This window comes from Polyodon spathula, chromosome 7 (genome assembly GCF_017654505.1).
Source record: "Polyodon spathula isolate WHYD16114869_AA chromosome 7, ASM1765450v1, whole genome shotgun sequence".
Classification (NCBI taxonomy): Eukaryota; Metazoa; Chordata; class Actinopteri; order Acipenseriformes; family Polyodontidae; genus Polyodon; species Polyodon spathula.
Window position 1 is genome coordinate 157518 of NC_054540.1, and position 20281 is coordinate 177798.

Here is a 20281-nt window from a genome sequence, read left to right on the forward strand (position 1 = left end):
TCAGTGTGTTCCTGTTGCAGGCGGTGCAGGGAATGCTGGGATATGTGGTTTTTGCTCAGTGTGTTCCTGTTGCAGGCGGTGCAGGGAATGCTGGGATATGTAGTTTTTGCTCAGTGTGTTCCTGTTGCAGGCGGTGCAGGGAATGCTGGGATATGTAGTTTTTGCTCAGTGTGTTCCTGTTGCAGGCGGTGCAGGGAATGCTGGGATATGTAGTTTTTGCTCAGTGTGTTCCTGTTGCAGGCGGTGCAGGGAATGCTGGGATATGTAGTTTTTGCTCAGTGTGTTCCTGTTGCAGGCGGTGCAGGGAATGCTGGGATATGTAGTTTTTGCTCAGTGTGTTCCTGTTGCAGGCGGTGCAGGGAATGCTGGGATATGTGGTTTTTGCTCAGTGTGTTCCTGTTGCAGGCGGTGCAGGGAATGCTGGGATATGTAGTTTTTGCTCAGTGTGTTCCTGTTGCAGGCGGTGCAGGGAATGCTGGGATATGTAGTTTTTGCTCAGTGTGTTCCTGTTGCAGGCGGTGCAGGGAATGCTGGGATATGTAGTTTTTGCTCAGTGTGTTCCTGTTGCAGGCGGTGCAGGGAATGCTGGGATATGTAGTTTTTGCTCAGTGTGTTCCTGTTGCAGGCGGTGCAGGGAATGCTGGGATATGTAGTTTTTGCTCAGTGTGTTCCTGTTGCAGGCGGTGCAGGGAATGCTGGGATATGTAGTTTTTGCTCAGTGTGTTCCTGTTGCAGGCGGTGCAGGGAATGCAGGGAATGCTGGGATATGTAGTTTTTGCGCAGTGTGTTCCTGTTGCAGGCGGTGCAGGGAATGCTGGGATATGTGGTTTTTGCTCAGTGTGTTCCTGTTGCAGGCGGTGCAGGGAATGCTGGGATATGTAGTTTTTGCTCAGTGTGTTCCTGTTGCAGGCGGTGCAGGGAATGCTGGGATATGTGGTTTTTGCTCAGTGTGTTCCTGTTGCAGGCGGTGCAGGGAATGCTGGGATATGTAGTTTTTGCTCAGTGTGTTCCTGTTGCAGGCGGTGCAGGGAATGCTGGGATATGTAGTTTTTGCTCAGTGTGTTCCTGTTGCAGGCGGTGCAGGGAATGCTGGGATATGTATGTTTTTGCTCAGTGTGTTCCTGTTGCAGGCGGTGCAGGGAATGCTGGGATATGTGGTTTTTGCTCAGTGTGTTCCTGTTGCAGGCGGTGCAGGGAATGCTGGGATATGTAGTTTTTGCTCAGTGTGTTCCTGTTGCAGGCGGTGCAGGGAATGCTGGGATATGTTGTTTTTGCTCAGTGTGTTCCTGTTGCGGGCGGTGCAGGGAATGCTGGGATATGTTGTTTTTGCTCAGTGTGTTCCTGTTGCAGGCGGTGCAGGGAATGCTGGGATATGTAGTTTTTGCTCAGTGTGTTCCTGTTGCAGGCGGTGCAGGGAATGCTGGGATATGTGGTTTTTGCTCAGTGTGTTCCTGTTGCAGGCGGTGCAGGGAATGCTGGGATATGTAGTTTTTGCTCAGTGTGTTCCTGTTGCAGGCGGTGCAGGGAATGCTGGGATATGTAGTTTTTGCTCAGTGTGTTCCTGTTGCAGGCGGTGCAGGGAATGCTGGGATATGTAGTTTTTGCTCAGTGTGTTCCTGTTGCAGGCGGTGCAGGGAATGCTGGGATATGTAGTTTTTGCTCAGTGTGTTCCTGTTGCAGGCGGTGCAGGGAATGCTGGGATATGTAGTTTTTGCTCAGTGTGTTCCTGTTGCAGGCGGTGCAGGGAATGCTGGGATATGTGGTTTTTGCTCAGTGTGTTCCTGTTGCAGGCGGTGCAGGGAATGCTGGGATATGTGGTTTTTGCTCAGTGTGTTCCTGTTGCAGGCGGTGCAGGGAATGCTGGGATATGTAGTTTTTGCTCAGTGTGTTCCTGTTGCAGGCGGTGCAGGGAATGCTGGGATATGTAGTTTTTGCTCAGTGTGTTCCTGTTGCAGGCGGTGCAGGGAATGCTGGGATATGTTGTTTTTGCTCAGTGTGTTCCTGTTGCAGGCGGTGCAGGGAATGCTGGGATATGTTGTTTTTGCTCAGTGTGTTCCTGTTGCAGGCGGTGCAGGGAATGCTGGGATATGTAGTTTTTGCTCAGTGTGTTCCTGTTGCAGGCGGTGCAGGGAATGCTGGGATATGTAGTTTTTGCTCAGTGTGTTCCTGTTGCAGGCGGTGCAGGGAATGCTGGGATATGTAGTTTTTGCTCAGTGTGTTCCTGTTGCAGGCGGTGCAGGGAATGCTGGGATATGTAGTTTTTGCTCAGTGTGTTCCTGTTGCAGGCGGTGCAGGGAATGCTGGGATATGTAGTTTTTGCTCAGTGTGTTCCTGTTGCAGGCGGTGCAGGGAATGCTGGGATATGTAGTTTTTGCTCAGTGTGTTCCTGTTGCAGGCGGTGCAGGGAATGCTGGGATATGTGGTTTTTGCTCAGTGTGTTCCTGTTGCAGGCGGTGCAGGGAATGCTGGGATATGTAGTTTTTGCTCAGTGTGTTCCTGTTGCAGGCGGTGCAGGGAATGCTGGGATATGTAGTTTTTGCTCAGTGTGTTCCTGTTGCAGGCGGTGCAGGGAATGCTGGGATATGTAGTTTTTGCTCAGTGTGTTCCTGTTGCAGGCGGTGCAGGGAATGCTGGGATATGTAGTTTTTGCTCAGTGTGTTCCTGTTGCAGGCGGTGCAGGGAATGCTGGGATATGTAGTTTTTGCTCAGTGTGTTCCTGTTGCAGGCGGTGCAGGGAATGCTGGGATATGTAGTTTTTGCTCAGTGTGTTCCTGTTGCAGGCGGTGCAGGGAATGCTGGGATATGTAGTTTTTGCTCAGTGTGTTCCTGTTGCAGGCGGTGCAGGGAATGCTGGGATATGTAGTTTTTGCTCAGTGTGTTCCTGTTGCAGGCGGTGCAGGGAATGCTGGGATATGTAGTTTTTGCTCAGTGTGTTCCTGTTGCAGGCGGTGCAGGGAATGCTGGGATATGTAGTTTTTGCTCAGTGTGTTCCTGTTGCAGGCGGTGCAGGGAATGCTGGGATATGTGGTTTTTGCTCAGTGTGTTCCTGTTGCAGGCGGTGCAGGGAATGCTGGGATATGTGGTTTTTGCTCAGTGTGTTCCTGTTGCAGGCGGTGCAGGGAATGCTGGGATATGTAGTTTTTGCGCAGTGTGTTCCTGTTGCAGGCGGTGCAGGGAATGCTGGGATATGTGGTTTTTGCTCAGTGTGTTCCTGTTGCAGGCGGTGCAGGGAATGCTGGGATATGTAGTTTTTGCTCAGTGTGTTCCTGTTGCAGGCGGTGCAGGGAATGCTGGGATATGTAGTTTTTGCTCAGTGTGTTCCTGTTGCAGGCGGTGCAGGGAATGCTGGGATATGTGGTTTTTGCGCAGTGTGTTCCTGTTGCAGGCGGTGCAGGGAATGCTGGGATATGTAGTTTTTGCTCAGTGTGTTCCTGTTGCAGGCGGTGCAGGGAATGCTGGGATATGTAGTTTTTGCTCAGTGTGTTCCTGTTGCAGGCGGTGCAGGGAATGCTGGGATATGTGGTTTTTGCTCAGTGTGTTCCTGTTGCAGGCGGTGCAGGGAATGCTGGGATATGTAGTTTTTGCTCAGTGTGTTCCTGTTGCAGGCGGTGCAGGGAATGCTGGGATATGTAGTTTTTGCTCAGTGTGTTCCTGTTGCAGGCGGTGCAGGGAATGCTGGGATATGTTGTTTTTGCTCAGTGTGTTCCTGTTGCAGGCGGTGCAGGGAATGCTGGGATATGTAGTTTTTGCTCAGTGTGTTCCTGTTGCAGGCGGTGCAGGGAATGCTGGGATATGTAGTTTTTGCTCAGTGTGTTCCTGTTGCAGGCGGTGCAGGGAATGCTGGGATATGTAGTTTTTGCTCAGTGTGTTCCTGTTGCAGGCGGTGCAGGGAATGCTGGGATATGTAGTTTTTGCTCAGTGTGTTCCTGTTGCAGGCGGTGCAGGGAATGCTGGGATATGTAGTTTTTGCTCAGTGTGTTCCTGTTGCAGGCGGTGCAGGGAATGCTGGGATATGTAGTTTTTGCTCAGTGTGTTCCTGTTGCAGGCGGTGCAGGGAATGCTGGGATATGTAGTTTTTGCTCAGTGTGTTCCTGTTGCAGGCGGTGCAGGGAATGCTGGGATATGTAGTTTTTGCTCAGTGTGTTCCTGTTGCAGGCGGTGCAGGGAATGCTGGGATATGTAGTTTTTGCTCAGTGTGTTCCTGTTGCAGGCGGTGCAGGGAATGCTGGGATATGTGGTTTTTGCTCAGTGTGTTCCTGTTGCAGGCGGTGCAGGGAATGCTGGGATATGTAGTTTTTGCTCAGTGTGTTCCTGTTGCAGGCGGTGCAGGGAATGCTGGGATATGTAGTTTTTGCTCAGTGTGTTCCTGTTGCAGGCGGTGCAGGGAATGCTGGGATATGTAGTTTTTGCTCAGTGTGTTCCTGTTGCAGGCGGTGCAGGGAATGCTGGGATATGTAGTTTTTGCTCAGTGTGTTCCTGTTGCAGGCGGTGCAGGGAATGCTGGGATATGTAGTTTTTGCTCAGTGTGTTCCTGTTGCAGGCGGTGCAGGGAATGCTGGGATATGTGGTTTTTGCTCAGTGTGTTCCTGTTGCAGGCGGTGCAGGGAATGCTGGGATATGTAGTTTTTGCTCAGTGTGTTCCTGTTGCAGGCGGTGCAGGGAATGCTGGGATATGTAGTTTTTGCTCAGTGTGTTCCTGTTGCAGGCGGTGCAGGGAATGCTGGGATATGTGGTTTTTGCTCAGTGTGTTCCTGTTGCAGGCGGTGCAGGGAATGCTGGGATATGTGGTTTTTGCTCAGTGTGTTCCTGTTGCAGGCGGTGCAGGGAATGCTGGGATATGTAGTTTTTGCTCAGTGTGTTCCTGTTGCAGGCGGTGCAGGGAATGCTGGGATATGTAGTTTTTGCTCAGTGTGTTCCTGTTGCAGGCGGTGCAGGGAATGCTGGGATATGTGGTTTTTGCTCAGTGTGTTCCTGTTGCAGGCGGTGCAGGGAATGCTGGGATATGTAGTTTTTGCTCAGTGTGTTCCTGTTGCAGGCGGTGCAGGGAATGCTGGGATATGTAGTTTTTGCTCAGTGTGTTCCTGTTGCAGGCGGTGCAGGGAATGCTGGGATATGTAGTTTTTGCTCAGTGTGTTCCTGTTGCAGGCGGTGCAGGGAATGCTGGGATATGTAGTTTTTGCTCAGTGTGTTCCTGTTGCAGGCGGTGCAGGGAATGCTGGGATATGTGGTTTTTGCTCAGTGTGTTCCTGTTGCAGGCGGTGCAGGGAATGCTGGGATATGTGGTTTTTGCTCAGTGTGTTCCTGTTGCAGGCGGTGCAGGGAATGCTGGGATATGTGGTTTTTGCTCAGTGTGTTCCTGTTGCAGGCGGTGCAGGGAATGCTGGGATATGTTGTTTTTGCTCAGTGTGTTCCTGTTGCAGGCGGTGCAGGGAATGCTGGGATATGTGGTTTTTGCTCAGTGTGTTCCTGTTGCAGGCGGTGCAGGGAATGCTGGGATATGTGGTTTTTGCTCAGTGTGTTCCTGTTGCAGGCGGTGCAGGGAATGCTGGGATATGTGGTTTTTGCTCAGTGTGTTCCTGTTGCAGGCGGTGCAGGGAATGCTGGGATATGTAGTTTTTGCTCAGTGTGTTCCTGTTGCAGGCGGTGCAGGGAATGCTGGGATATGTAGTTTTTGCTCAGTGTGTTCCTGTTGCAGGCGGTGCAGGGAATGCTGGGATATGTAGTTTTTGCTCAGTGTGTTCCTGTTGCAGGCGGTGCAGGGAATGCTGGGATATGTAGTTTTTGCTCAGTGTGTTCCTGTTGCAGGCGGTGCAGGGAATGCCGGGATATGTAGTTTTTGCTCAGTGTGTTCCTGTTGCAGGCGGTGCAGGGAATGCTGGGATATGTAGTTTTTGCTCAGTGTGTTCCTGTTGCAGGCGGTGCAGGGAATGCTGGGATATGTAGTTTTTGCTCAGTGTGTTCCTGTTGCAGGCGGTGCAGGGAATGCTGGGATATGTGGTTTTTGCTCAGTGTGTTCCTGTTGCAGGCGGTGCAGGGAATGCTGGGATATGTAGTTTTTGCTCACTGTCTTCCTGTTACAGACGATCCTGGCAGTGAAGCCGGATGTGTAGTTTTGGTTGAGCTGTGTTCCTGTTGCAGGCGGTCTCTATGCCGGGATATGTAGTTTGGCTCAGTGAGTTCCTGTTGCAGGCTGCTGAATGCCGGGATATGTAGTTTTTGCTCAACCTGTGTGAGAATATCACATGCAGCAAGCCATCAAGCATACAGGCTGAAACAGCACTGTGTGTAATATCACTGCACTGTGTGTAATATCACTGCACTGTGTGTAATATCACTGCACTGTGTGTAATATCACTGCACTGTGTGTAATATCACTGCACTGTGTGTAATATCACTGCACTGTGTGTAATATCACTGCACTGTGTGTAATATCACTGCTGTGTGTAATATCACTGCACTGTGTGTAATATCACTGCACTGTGTGTAATATCACTGCACTGTGTGTAATATCACTGCACTGTGTGTAATATCACTGCACTGTGTGTAATATCACTGCACTGTGTGTAATATCACTGCGCTGTGTGTAATATCACTGCACTGTGTGTAATATCACTGCGCTGTAATATCACTGTGTAATATCACTGCACTGTGTGTAATATCACTGCACTGTGTGTAATATCACTGCACTGTGTGTAATATCACTGCGCTGTGTGTAATATCACTGCACTGTGTGTAATATCACTGCACTGTGTGTAATATCACTGCGCTGTGTGTAATATCACTGCACTGTGTGTAATATCACTGCACTGTGTGTAATATCACTGCACTGTGTGTAATATCACTGCACTGTGTGTAATATCACTGCGCTGTGTGTAATATCACTGCGCTGTGTGTAATATCACTGCACTGTGTGTAATATCACTGCACTGTGTGTAATATCACTGCACTGTGTGTAATATCACTGCACTGTAATATCACTGCACTGTGTGTAATATCACTGCACTGTAATATCACTGCGCTGTGTGTAATATCACTGCGCTGTGTGTAATATCACTGCACTGTGTGTAATATCACTGCACTGTGTAATATCACTGCACTGTGTGTAATATCACTGCACTGTGTGTAATATCACTGCACTGTGTGTAATATCACTGCACTGTGTGTAATATCACTGCGCTGTGTGTAATATCACTGCGCTGTGTGTAATATCACTGCACTGTAATATCACTGCACTGTGTGTAATATCACTGCACTGTGTGTAATATCACTGCACTGTGTGTAATATCACTGCACTGTGTAATATCACTGCACTGTGTGTAATATCACTGCGCTGTGTGTAATATCAGTGCGCTGTGTGTAATATCACTGCACTGTAATATCACTGCACTGTGTGTAATATCACTGCACTGTAATATCACTGCGCTGTGTGTAATATCACTGCACTGTGTGTAATATCATGCACTGTGTGTAATATCACTGTAATATCACTGCGCTGTGTGTAATATCAGTGCGCTGTGTGTAATATCACTGCTCTGTAATATCACTGCACTGTGTGTAATATCACTGCACTGTGTGTAATATCACATCACTGTGTCATCTCTCCCCCTCTCTGTCTCTCATCTCCCCTCTCCCCCTCTCTGTCTCTCATCTCCCCTCTCCCTCTCTCTGTCTCTCATCTCCCCCTCTCTGTCTCTCATCTCCCCTCTCCCCCTCTCTGTCTCTCATCTCCCCTCTCCCCCTCTCTGTCTCTCATCTCCCCTCTCTGTCTCCTCTCTGTCTCTCATCTCCCCTCTCCCCCTCTCTGTCTCTCATCTCCCCCTCTCCCCCTCTCTGTCTCTCATCTCCCCTCTCCCCCTCTCTGTCTCTCATCTCCCCCTCTCTGTCTCTCATCTCCCCTCTCCCCCTCTCTGTCTCTCATCTCCCCTCTCCACCTCTCTGTCTCTCATCTCCCCTCTCCCCCTCTCTGTCTCTCATCTCCCCTCTCCCCCTCTCTGTCTCTCATCTCCCCTCTCCCCCTCTATGTCTCTCATCTCCCCTCTCCCCCTCTCTGTCTCTCATCTCTCTGTCTCTCATCTCCCCTCTCCACCTCTCTGTCTCCCATCTCCCCTCTCCCCCTCTCTGTCTCTCATCTCCCCTCTCCCCCTCTCTGTCTCTCATCTCCCCTCTCCCCCTCTCTGTCTCTCATCTCCCCTCTCCCCCTCTCTGTCTCTCATCTCCCCTCTCCCCCTCTCTGTCTCTCATCTCCCCTCTCCACCTCTCTGTCTCTCATCTCCCCTCTCCACCTCTCTGTCTCTCATCTCCCCTCTCCCCCTCTCTGTCTCTCATCTCCCCTCTCCCCCTCTCTGTCTCTCATCTCCCCTCTCCCCCTCTCTGTCTCTCATCTCCCCTCTCCACCTCTCTGTCTCTCATCTCCCCTCTCCACCTCTCTGTCTCTCATCTCCCCTCTCCCCCTCGCTGTCTCTTATCTTCTCTCTATCTCTCTCTGTCTCAGAATGGAGTAATGTCGGGGCTGATGCAGATCCTGCTTCTCAAGGTGTCGGCTCACATCACAGAGCAGCTGGGCATGGCGCCAGGGGGAGAGTTCAGGGAGGCCTTCAGAGAGGTGAGGGGGCTGGGGGAGAGGGTAGAGGGGAGAGTGTGAGGGGGCTGGGGGAGAGGGTAGAGGGGAGCGTGTGGGGAGGCAGGAGTGAGAGGGGAGGGTGTGGGGAGGTAGAGGGGAGCCGGGAGGGTGTGGTGAGGGAGGAGGGAGAGGGGAGGAGAGGGTGTGGGGGAGAGGGTGAGAGGAGGGAGAGTGGAGGGGGAAGTGGTTGGGTGGAGAGGGGAGGGGAAAGAGGAGGAAGAGGGTGAGAGGAGGGAGGGGGTCCTTGTAATTAGCTCTCTGTGAGTGCTGTTCATTTCTGCCTGGCAGGCTGGCAAAGTGCCCTTCTGTAAGTTCCACCTGGGGGACCGGCCCATTCCCGTCACCTTCAAGAGAGCCATCGCAGCGCTGTCTCTCTGGCAGAAAATGAAGCTGGCCTGGGGGCTGTGCTTCCTCTCTGACCCCATCAGGTGAGAGACAGACACAGACACACACGCCTCTACAGACAGACAAACTGTGGCAGGTTTGAAGCCCTGTGCGGACAGGCAGTGCCGCCTGCCTCTTAATCCCTGCTTTTACAGTGATGAGATCATGACACACCTCTCCATTTCCACACACAACCCAAAGAAAGCCTGGAAATCACGTCTTCCCATCTGCATGCTGGTTTGCTGTTCTAGCTCAGATAGCTCAGAGAAGGTATTGCAAAGCCAGGAGCGTGAGGTGAGGACAGCCCGGTCTCTCCTCGGAGATGGAATTGTGACCCTCTCTCTGTGTCTCCCTCAGTAAGGAGGATGTTGAGAAGTGTAAGCAGAAGGACCTGCTGGAGCAGACCATGTCAGAGATGATCGGGGAGTTCCCTGACCTGCACCGCACCATCGTGGCCGAGAGAGACATCTACCTCACCTACATGCTGAAACAGGCAGCCCAGAGAGTGGAGCTCCCTGCACTGCAAGAGAGTGAGTGTTTGTGTGTGTCTCGGTGTGTCTCTGTGTGTGTGTGTGTACCTGCCTCTCCCTGTGTGTTTGTTTGTATCTCTGTATATGTGTGTGTGTGATTGTGTGTCTCAGTGTGTGTGTGTGTGTGTGTGTGTGTGTGTGTGTGTGTCAGGTCAGGTTCAGGGGGTGTTCACTGACCCCCCCTTGTCTCTCTTTCTCCCCAGAGGTCCCGGCAGTGGTGGTGGGCGTGGTCGGGATGGGTCACGTTCCCGGGATTGAGAGAAACTGGGATACACCACTCAACATCCAGGAGATCATGAGGTGAGGCTGCTCTGTTATCAATAATGAGAACAGCACATTCATTCATAACAAATTCAGCACTGTGTGTGTCTCTCGTGTGTGTGTGTGTGTCTGTCTGTCTGTGTCTGTCTCTCTCTCTGTGTCTCTTACTCAGTGTGTGTGTGTCTCAGTGTTTGTTCAGTCCTCTCTGTATCTCAGTTTGTCTCCCTCCTCTTTCTGTGTATCTCAGTGTGTCTCCCTCCTCTCTCTGTCTCTGTGTATCTCAGTGTGTCTCCCTCCTCTCTCTGTCTGTGTATCTCAGTGTGGCTCCCTCCTCTCTCTCTGTGTATCTCAGTGTGTCTCCCTCCTCTCTCTTTCTGTCTCTGTGTATCTCGGTGTCTCTCTCTCTCTCTCGCTCTCTGTCTCTGTGTATCTAGTGTGGCTCCCTCCTCTCTCTCTGTGTATCTCAGTGTGGCTCCCTCCTCTCTCTCTGTGTATCTCAGTGTGGCTCCCTCCTCTCTCTCTCTCTCTGTATCTCAGTGTGTCTCCCTCCTCTCTCTCTGTCTCTGTGTCTCTCTCTCTCTCTCTCTCTCTCTCTCTCTCTCTCTCTCTGTGTATCTCAGTGTGTCTCCCTCCTCTCTCTCTCTGTCTGTGTATCTCAGTGTGTCTCCCTCCTCTCTGTCTGTGTATCTCAGTGTGGCTCCCTCCTCTCTCTCTGTGTATCTCAGTGTGGCTCCCTCCTCCTCTCTCTGTCTGTGTATCTCAGTGTGGCTCCCTCTCTCTCTCTCTGTCTGTGTATCTCAGTGTGTCTCCCTCCTCTCTCTCTGTGTATCTCAGTGTGGCTCCCTGTATCTCAGTGTGGCTCCCTTCTCTCCGTTCTAATTCCTCTCTGTCTCTGTTTATCTCAGTGTTTCTCCCCCCTCCCTCTCCGGCACTGTGTTGAAGACGGTTCTGAAGGGCTCGGTTCTGGGGATTCTGGGATACGCATGTTACCGGGCTGGCTCTGGCGTGGGTCAAGTTCTGCTGTCAGTGCCGGTGGTCCAAACCTTCATGAGACGCTTCGTGCCCAGTGGGCCCTGACTGGACCGGACTGCACTGACGGGAGCGGGAGCAGAGACCTCTTTTATTCTTATAGTTTACTGGGTTATGAATAATAACTGTTTGCCTTAATCCTACTGGCTGTAGGTCCCTTAATTACCTGCAGGGAGCGTCTCTGTCTCAGGCAAGAGGAGGGGTTTACAGGGACACGCCCCCGTCTCTGTGTGGCCACGCCCCTTTTCTAAACTGCCTCTTGTGCCAAAATTTATCCGGGTGTAGGTTTCAGTATGTGTTTATTTTTTATAGTAGTATATCCAGAAAGTTTTCTTTCCTTTAATGCTGCAGAGCTGAACCCTTTAGAGATTCTAAACCTCACAGGCCGTCTCAGCCAATCCACTTCCCAGTAGAGCGCTCGCTGCGCCCAGGAGGACGCCCCCGGGAACGGCTGAAGCGACACACTTCAAAATATAATAAAATCATTGGAATTCAACGTGAACACGTTGGAACATGTCTTATACACTGAAGCGTGTGTTGCATGAAAGTCCTCCGCAGACCTTGTGTTTGGCTGCGTTCCCTCGCCTTGCTCTGCACCCTGAGTCATCTGTAGGGAGAGAGATCTCCATTCTCATGATTTCAGTTTTTCAGTAAGGATGTTCCAGACTAACTGCACGCGGTTCAAATTTCTCACAATGTCTCCCCCCCGTGTGTCTGAGAGGAAGGGGGGGTGGGGAGGGGGAGTCATTGAGCCATGTCCAGGAGGGGCAGGGGCCCCTGTAAACTCCATCTTGAATCTCTGGGAAACACAAATCATTGTAAAGTTTTCAGCAAATTTCTAGAATAGCAGGTGAATTAAGATTTTTTTTTGATTTTTTTTTTTTACATGGACTGTAATCTTTTCTAAGAGTTCTGGGTTCCAAGCCTTACTCTGTTTCTAAGGTTTTCTGGGGTTACGTTGGTCCAATTACTCTGTATTTCAGAGACACTGGGATGAGTCTCAGCCCGATGTGCCGGACTTTGCCTGTAGCCTTTGAAGGGAGGGGAAGGGAGTCCAAGCCTTACTCTGTATCGCTGAGCCTCGATGTGCAGGACTTTGCTCTGGGGTTAGGGTTAGGGTCCAAGCCTTACTCTGTATCGTTGAGCCTCGATGTGCAGGACTTTGCTCTGGGGTTAGGGTTAGGGTCCAAGCCTTACTCTGTATCGCTGAGCCTCGATGTGCAGGACTTTGCTCTGGGGTTAGGGTTAGGGTCCAAGCCTTACTCTGTATCGCTGAGCCTCGATGTGCAGGACTTTGCTCTGGGGTTAGGGTTAGGGTCCAAGCCTTACTCTGTATCGCTGAGCCTCGATGTGCAGGACTTTGCTCTGGGGTTAGGGTTAGGGTCCAAGCCTTACTCTGTATCGCTGAGCCTCGATGTGCAGGACTTTGCTCTGGGGTTAGGGTTAGGGTCCAAGCCTTACTCTGTATCGCTGAGCCTCGATGTGCAGGACTTTGCTCTGGGGTTAGGGTTAGGGTCCAAGCCTTACTCTGTATCGCTGAGCCTCGATGTGCAGGACTTTGCTGTGGGGTTAGGGTTAGGGTCCAAGCCTTACTTTGTATCTCTGAACCTCGATGTGCAGGACTCAGCTTGGGCTAGGGATTTTTGGGGGATGTTTGGGGGAGGTCACAGTTGGTATGGGGGGATGTTTAGGGGAGGACACAGTTGGTATAGGGGGGTGTTTAAGGGAGGACACAGTTGGTATAGGGGGGTGTTTAAGGGAGGACACAGTTGGTATAGGGGGGTGTTTGGGGTGATATTTAGGGGAGGACACAGTTGGTATAGGGGGGGGGTTTGGGGGTATGTTTTGGGGAGGACACAGTTGGTATAGGGGTGTGTTTGGGGTGATGTTTTGGGGAGGATACTGTTGGTATAGGGGGGGTGTTTGGGGGATGTTTAGGGGAGGATGCAGTTGGTATAGGGGGGTGTTTTGGGGAGGACACAGTTGGTATAGGGGGGTGTTTTGGGGAGGACACTGTTGGTATAGGGGGGTGTTTTGGGGAGGACACAGTTGGTATAGGGGGGTGTTTTGGGGAGGACACAGTTGGTATAGGGGGGTGTTTTGGGGAGGACACTGTTGGTATAGGGGGGTGTTTTGGGGAGGACACAGTTGGTATAGGGGGGTGTTTAGGGGAGGACACAGTTGGTATAGGGGGGTGTTTGGGGGGATGTTTAGGGGAGGACACTGTTGGTATAGGGGGGTGTTTGGGGGGATGTTTAGGGGAGGACACTGTTGGTATAGGGGGGTGTTTTGGGGAGGACAATGTTGGTATAGGGGGGTGTTTTGGGGAGGACAATGTTGGTATAGGGGGGTGTTTTGGGGAGGACAATGTTGGTATAGGGGGGTGTTTTGGGGAGGACAATGTTGGTATAGGGGGGTGTTTTGGGGAGGACACTGTTGGTATAGGGGGGTGTTTTGGGGAGGACACAGTTGGTATAGGGGGGTGTTTTGGGGAGGACATCTTGGTATAGGGGGGTGTTTTGGGAAGGACACTGTTGGTATAGGGGGGTGTTTTGGGGAGGACAATGTTGGTATAGGGGGGTGTTTTGGGGAGGACACTGTTGGTATAGGGGGGTGTTTTGGGGAGGACACTGTTGGTATAGGGGGGTGTTTTGGGGAGGACAATGTTGGTATAGGGGGGTGTTTTGGGGAGGACACTGTTGGTATAGGGGGGTGTTTTGGGGAGGACACTGTTGGTATAGGGGGGTGTTTTGGGGAGGACAATGTTGGTATAGGGGGGTGTTTTGGGGAGGACAATGTTGGTATAGGGGGGTGTTTTGGGGAGGACAATGTTGGTATAGGGTATAGGGTGTGTTTGGGGAGGACACTGTTGGTATAGGGGGGTGTTTTGGGGAGGACACTGTTGGTATAGGGGGGTGTTTTGGGGAGGACACAGTTGGTATAGGGGGGTGTTTTGGGGAGGACACTGTTGGTATAGGGGGGTGTTTTGGGGAGGACACTGTTGGTATAGGGGGGTGTTTTGGGGAGGACATAGTTGGACACACTTCCTGTGCTGCTCCCTGCAGACTTCGTTCTCATTGCGAAGCAGCTCTTGCTTGTTTTTCTGTTTATATGTTTCCTTTTTAAAAGCAATTAGAAGGAGCCGCGCGTCACAGTCTGTCTTTCTACCAGTGCAGTGGAGTAGTTGTGTGCCCTTGTCATATGTCGGTATTCACTTCAATTCAGGCCACTAAGATTTCAGTTTACAAAAGCTGCAAGAGTTTCCACTGCGAGGAATATTTTTTTTTGGTTTTTCAGGAATGCTTCTTCCTGCACCGAATAGCTAAATGTGACGGTTACCGTGGTGATCACACACTCTGTCATCCTGTTCCGTGAACAGGATCTGAGGTAACTTTCCTGCCAGTTCTTTTGCTTAAATACAAAGAAATGATGCAGCCTAAACAAGCGTTTTGATAAGTGCAACTATAAAATGACAAAATGTTTTGCCGGTACTCCGTGTGGTGGGGTGGGAGAGGGGGGGTTAAGGAAGGGTTGGGTTTCCCCTAAGCCTTACTCTGGTATCGCTGCTGCCTTTAAACTATCGTCAGCCTGTGTGTGTCCCTGTCTGTCTGCTTCACAACAGCCCCGCAGCACAGCTCTGCACTCTGCAGACTCTGCTGCTGTGGGGAATTGAAACAGTGAAATAGTGAAGTGTTGAGAAGAGAAGGTCCAGCAAAAGGCCGCGGGAGTCGCTTATCAGGGTTTGAATTTTGGAGCAGGTTTGTTTCTCTTGGTTTCAGACTGCTCCCCAAGCCAATCGTAGAGCTGTGTGGATGGAGTTCCTGTCTGTCTCTCAGAGGTTGAGAGGTGTCCTCTGAAGGAGTCTCTTTTGTATGCATTCCAGGTAAACAGCGTCTGTTTCAAGTGTAGGCAGGTGTTTTGAATCACTGTCCCCACGTTCAGCCTCCCTCCACTCTCTCTCGCCTCCCTTTTTCCATTATGGTGCATTCCTTCCAATGCGCACTCCTGAGTTGATGCACTGTGCCTCCTTGTCCACTAGGGGAGCCCCTGCACTGGAGCCCTGCAGAGCCCATCACTATTCACCTTCACTAAACCTGAATGCATGGCTCCGTCTCTCACTGGCGTGCAAGCCCTGTCTGTAAAGCTGCTCTGCAGGCGGGTGTGTGCTGTCAGCTTTGTGCAGCCGGCTCTGTGCAGGCGGGTCTACAGCGGGCTCTGTGCAGGCGGGTCTACAGCAGGCTCTGTGCAGCCGGCTCTGTGCAGGTGGGTCTGCTGTGTGCTCTGTGCAGTCGGCTCTGTGCAGGCGGGTCTACAGCTGGCTCTGTGCAGACGGGTCTTTGCAGGCGGGTCTGTGCAGCCAGGTTTGTGTAACCGGCTCTGTGCAGAAGGGTCTTTGCAGCCGGCTTTGTGCAGCCGAGTCTGTGCAGCCAGAGGCTTGTCCCTGGTACTTCAGGACACCTCCCTCACTGTAGCCTTTGGCTGGTGCTGATTCTTTTGGCAGGACTGTGTCTGATATGCTGCATACATCATACATACTATTTAGAAGCAAATGAGTCTGCATGACCTTTTATAGTATAATAGCCATTGCAAATCCAGAGCGCCCCCTGTCTGCAAGGCAGACCTGACTCTGAGAAAAGGGCAGTGCTTGTGCTGAAGAGCAGTGTGCTTGATTGTAGGTGTGTTCCTGACCTGGCAGTGTGGGAGCCGGTTCACTAGGGGGCGCTGTGGGAGGGGTCCTGTCTTTCTGTTTCATTTGCTTTGCCCTTTTCGACGGGCACTGTATGTGTATTAAATAAAGCAAAACCAACTTTTAAATGAAAAAAGCAGCCCTGTGGTTATTGTGTTTGTTCAGCTCTCTTGTAGCACCATGTGGTCTACAGGCGTTTCCCTCTGCATCAGTGCTCCTCACAGTAACGTGGGCACGGGCAGAAATTGATCTGACTTGGCTGTTTGCGGGCACGTTGACTTAAACACTGCCTTCCTGCGACATATACAGTGTGTGTGTGTGTGTGTGTGTGTATATATATGTATATATATATATATATATATATATATATATATATATATATATATATATATATATATATATATATATACACACACACACACACACACACACACGGTGGCTTGCAAAAGTATTGACCCCCCTTGGCATTTTTCTTATTTTTTTGCCTTACAACCTGGAATTAAAATGGATTTTTATTTGGATTTCATGTAACAGACATACACAAAATAGTCCAAATTGGTGAAGAGAAATGAAAAAAATAACTTGTTTCAAAATAATATTAAGCCTCTAAATAAGATCTGGTGCAACCAGTTACCTTCAGAAGTCACATAATTAGTTAAATAAAGTCCACCTGTGTGTAATCTAAGTGTCACATGATCTGTCACATGATCTCAGTATATATACACCTGTCTGAAAGGCCCCAGAGTCTGCAACACCACCAAGCAAGCGGCACCATGAAGACCAAGGAGCTCTCCAAACAGGTCAGGGACAAAGTTGTGGAGAAGCACAGATCAGGGTTGGGTTATAAAAAAATATCCGAAACTTTGAACATCCCACGGAGCACCATTAAAGCCATTATTAAAAAATGGAAAGAATATGGCACCACAACAAACCTCCCACCAAAAATCACGGACCAGGCAAGGAGGGCTTTAATCAGAGAGGCAACAAAGAGACCAAAGATAACCCTGAAGGAGCTGCAAAGCTCCACAGCGGAGACTGGAGTATCTGTCCATAGGACCACTTTAAGCCGTACACTCCACAGAGCTGGGCTTTACAGAAGAGTGGCCAGAAAAAAGCCATTGCTTAAAGAAAAAAATAAGCAAACACGTTTGGTGTTGCCAAAAGGATGTGGGAGACTCCCCAAACATATGGAAGAAGGTACTCTGGTCAGATGAGACTAAAACTGAGCTTTTTGGCCATCAAGGAAAACGTTATGTCTGGCGCAAACCCAACACCTCTCATCACCCCGAGAACACCATCCCCACAGTGAAGCATGGTGGTGGCAGCATCATGCTGTGGGGATGTTTCTCATTGGTAGGGACTGGGAAACTGGTCAGAATTGAAGGAATGATGGATGGCGCTAAATACAGGGAAATTCTTGAGGGAAACCTGTTTCAGTCTTCCAGAGATTTGAGACTGGGACGGAGGTTCACCTTCCAGCAGGACAATGACCCTAAGCATACTGCTGAAGCAACACTCGAGTGGTTTAAGGGGAAACATTCAAATGTCTTGGAATGGCCTAGTCAAAGCCCAGACCTCAATCCAATTGAGAATCTGTGGTATGACTTAAAGATTGCTGTACACCAGCAGAACCCATCCAACTTGAAGGAGCTGGAGCAGTTTTGCCTTGAAGAATGGGCAAAAACTCCAGTGGCTAGATGTGCCAAGCTTATAGATACATACCCCAAGAGACTTGCAGCTATAATTGCTGCAAAAGGTGGCTCTACAAAGTATTGACTTTGGGGGGGGGTGAATACTTATGCACGCTCAAGTTTTCTGTTTTTTTGTCTTATTTCTTGTTTGTTTCACAATAAAAAATATTTTGCATCTTCAAAGTGGTAGGCATGTTGTGTAAATCAAATGATACAAATCCTCAAAAAATCCATTTTAATTCCAGGTTGTAAGGCAACAAAATAGGAAAAATGCCAAGGGGGGGTCAATACTTTCGCAAGCCACTGTATATATACAGTGGCTTGCAAAAGTATTCAGACCCCTGACCAATTCTCTCATATTACTGAATTACAAATGGTTCGTTGAAATTTTGTTCTGTTCCATATTTTATTTTAAAACACTTAAACTCAAAATGAATTATTGTAAGGGGACATTGGTTTTATGTTGGGAAATATTTGTAAGAAAAATAAAAAACTGAAATATCTTGTTTGCATAAGTATTCAACCCCTACACATTAATATTTGGTAGAGCCACCTTTCGCTGCAATAACAGCTTTAAGTCTTTTGGGGTAAGTATGTACCAGCTTTGCACACAGTGTCGGAGTGATTTGGCCCATTCTTCTTGGCAGATTTGCTCCAGGTTGTTCAGGTTGGTTGGACGACGCTTGTGGACTGCAATTTTCAAATAGTGCCACAGATTCTCAGTGGGATTGAGATCAGGACTTTGACTGAGCCACTGTAGGACATTCGCCTTTTTGTTCTTGAGCCACTCTAATGTTGCTTTGGCCTTGTGCTTGGGATCATTATCCTGCTGAAAGGTGAATTTCCTCCCAAGCTTCAGTTTTTTAGCGGACTGAAGCAGATTCTCTTGCAGTATTTTCCTGTATTTTGCTCCATCCATTCTTCCTTCAATTGTAACAAGATGCCCAGTCCCTGCTGATGAGAAGCATCCCCACAGCATAATGCTGCCACCACCATATTTCACTGTAGGGATGGTGTATCTTGAGGCATGGGCAGTGTTAGGTTTGCGCCACACATAGCACTTTGAGTTTTGGCCAAAAAGCTCTATCTTGGTCTCATCTGACCACAAAACCTTTTCCCACGTCGCAGCTGGGTCACTCTTATGCTTTCTGGCAAACTCCAGACGTGCTTTCAGATGGTACTTTTTGAGTAACGGCTTCTTTCTTGCCACCCTCCCATACAGGCCAGTGTTATGCAGAGCTCTTGATATGGTTGACTGGTGCACCATTACTCCGCTCCCAGCCACTGAACTCTGTAGCTCCTTCAAAGTGATTGTTGGCCTCTCTGTGGCTTCTCTCACTAGTCTCCTTCTTGTTTGAGCGCTGAGTTATGAGGGACGGCCTTTTCTTGGTAGTGCCTGGGTGGTGTGATTCATCTTCCACTTCCTGATTATTGATCCAACTGTGCTCACTGGGATATCCAAACACTTGGATATTATTTTGTACCCTTTCCCTAATCTATGCATTTGTATTACTTTATCTCTAACTTCTGTAGAATGCTCTTTGTCCTTCATTTTCCTTCAGATTCACAGCCTTACCAATGATCCTTCAACAGTGGGGTTTTTATCCAGAAAATGTGACAGCAACTTTAATGGTTCACAGGTGGAGGCCAATGAGCACAGAGGTTGAATACTTATGCAAGCAAGATATTTCTTCTGGGAAAATCAATTTCTTGTGTCTTGGGTCTGCTTTTAAAGGGGCAACGAATGGTGTGAGTGGCGGAATCTCTTACATATGGTGGTAGCGGTGGGATTATGTAAGAGATTCCGCCACTCACACCATTCGTTGCCCCTTTAAAAGCAGACCCAAGACACAAGAAATTGATTTTCCCAGCACTTGCGCGCACTTTTAATAAACAGAAATAAACAAAATACAGAAAATAAACACCTAGCTCCCATTCGGAGCACTAACTAGAAAACACAAACTGGAACCTAACTGAAACAGGACCGGACAGCTAACCTGTTTACCGGTTCAAAACAAACTAAACACACACGCACACTCACGTACCCTTTCAGCACCACGATAATTTACGGTTGCCTTTGGGCAACCGGGCTCTACACTCACAGCAGCCTTGAGCAAACTGGCTGCTCTCTATAAATACCCTGCACCTGGGTTTAATTTAACAATAGCTACCTGGTGCAGGTGATAATTAATAATAAAACAATTAGCTAAATGTGCATACGCACATGTTTTCTGCAGGGAGGATACTAACCCCCTCCCTGCTGTATTACTATATATATATATATATATATATATATATATATATATATATATATATATATATATATATATACACACACACACACACACACACATTACTGTGCAAAAGTTTTAGGCAGGTGTGAAAAAATGCTGTAAAGTAAGAATGCTTTCAAAAATAGACATGTTAATAGTTTATATTTATCAATTAACAAAATGCAAAGTGAGTGAACAGAAGAAAAATCTACATCAAATCAATATTTGGTGTGACCACCCTTTGCCTTCAAAACAGCATCAGTTCTTCTAGGTACACTTGCACACAGTTTTTGAAGGAACTCGGCAGGTAGGTTGGCCCAAACATCTTGGAGAACTAACCACAGTTCTTCTGTGGATTTAGGCAGCCTCAGTTGCTTCTCTCTCTTCATGTAATCCCAGACAGACTCGATGATGTTGAGATCAGGGCTCTGTGGGGGCCATACCATCACTTCCAGGACTCCTTGTTCTTCTTTACGCTGAAGATAGTTCTTAATGACTTTCGCTGTATGTTTGGGGTCGTTGTCATGCTGCAGAATAAATTTGGGGCCAATCAGATGCCTCCCTGATGGTATTGCATGATGGATAAGTATCTGCCTGTACTTCTCAGCATTGAGAAGACCATTAATTCTGACCAAATCCCCAACTCCATTTGCAGAAATGCAGTCCCAAACTTGCAAGGAACCTCCACCATGCTTCACTGTTGCCTGCAGACACTCATTCGTGTACCGCTCTCCAGCCCTTCGGTGAACAAACTGCCTTCTGCTACAGCCAAATATTTCAAATTTTGACTCATCAGTCCAGAGCAC

At 49.1% G+C, this 20281-nt stretch overlaps 1 pseudogene; it reads left to right on the top strand.

Annotated features, from left to right (window-relative positions):
- LOC121318978 overlaps positions 1 to 11739 on the top strand; it is a 47975-nt pseudogene extending 36236 nt beyond the window's left edge.
- Positions 11740 to 20281: the final 8542 nt, after the last annotated feature.